Here is a 1,124-nt window from a genome sequence, read left to right on the forward strand (position 1 = left end):
ATTATCAGAAAGTAAGTAAGAGGGAAGGTTAGGTAGGAGTGAAGCTTACGATTACATATTACCATGATATCACCATAATAGCTCCAAATTTTCATCAGTCAAAAGTTTTGGCAGTCATTCTTTGTTTGACGAAATTTTTGTCCACACGGGTGACATGTGGATTTATAACAAAATTCTTATTCACAAAAATTAGTTTTAACAAGAAACTAAGATTTTGATGAAGTTTTGAGTGATGAAAATTTGGAGCTACATGTATATACGGCACTCCCATAGATGTTAGAGTAAATGAAATTAATTTATTTACTCTAATATCTATGGTACTCCTCTTTCTCTGTTGCTCCTCCCCTCCTTAGTGCACTGAAAGAGCTGCTAGATACATTCAAGAGAGAAATTATCATGTTTTTGAGAGACAAGGAGTGTTAATGGGTGATCCAATGGATAGGGGACTCAGATGTGTATCCTTTTACACTAATGAATTAATTAAGTATAATAATAATTATAATACTTATAGTACATCTAATACTATAGTACAGGGATTTTGGCCCGTAGCAACTTTAAAAATTTATAAAAAGTCTAATTTTGATCAGAATCAGCTCAAACTTTCTACACAACATAAGTACATGTATATGCATCAGAAAATGTAATAAAAAATAGAGAATTCTCTCCTAGTCATTTTTGGCAAAATTTGGCCAATGACCCTGTACTATATAGTACAGAGACTTTGGCCTGATTTTGGAGCAACTTTAAAAGTTTGTAAAAAATCTAATTTTCATTGAAATCAACTCAAATTTGTATATGCATCAGAAAATGTCAGTTTATATCCTTAACATTAGAATGTTGTAGATTGAGGTTAACATAACATATGATGGTGATCAATGAACTACCTCTTTTTCTCTCTCTCTCTCTCTCTCTTTCTTTTTGTTCCTGTTACCTTTATGTCTGTTTGTCATGTTTTGCTATTATCATTAATTTTATTAATTTTGTTTTAATCTCATTATAATGTCTCTCATGTTTATTGCTTGCTAACAAATAACACATACAGTTTACACACACACACAGTTACACACACGCACATTCAATTTTTAAGACACAAAGTCTATAGAAATGGTCTTAATAATCATATC

The 1,124-nt window shown here is 31.0% G+C and overlaps 1 long non-coding RNA gene across 1 annotated transcript; it reads left to right on the forward strand.

Moving 5' to 3' along the window:
• LOC109593510 (uncharacterized) lies at positions 1-969 on the forward strand. The gene is made up of 3 exons (XR_002191002.1): positions 1-11; positions 354-455; positions 844-969. It is a non-coding gene; the product is annotated as an uncharacterized LOC109593510 (long non-coding RNA).
• Positions 970-1,124: the final 155 nt, after the last annotated feature.

The sequence above is a fragment of the Amphimedon queenslandica genome, unplaced genomic scaffold (genome assembly GCF_000090795.2).
Source record: "Amphimedon queenslandica unplaced genomic scaffold, v1.1 AMPQUscaffold_1187_Cont26798, whole genome shotgun sequence".
Taxonomy (NCBI): Eukaryota; Metazoa; Porifera; class Demospongiae; order Haplosclerida; family Niphatidae; genus Amphimedon; species Amphimedon queenslandica.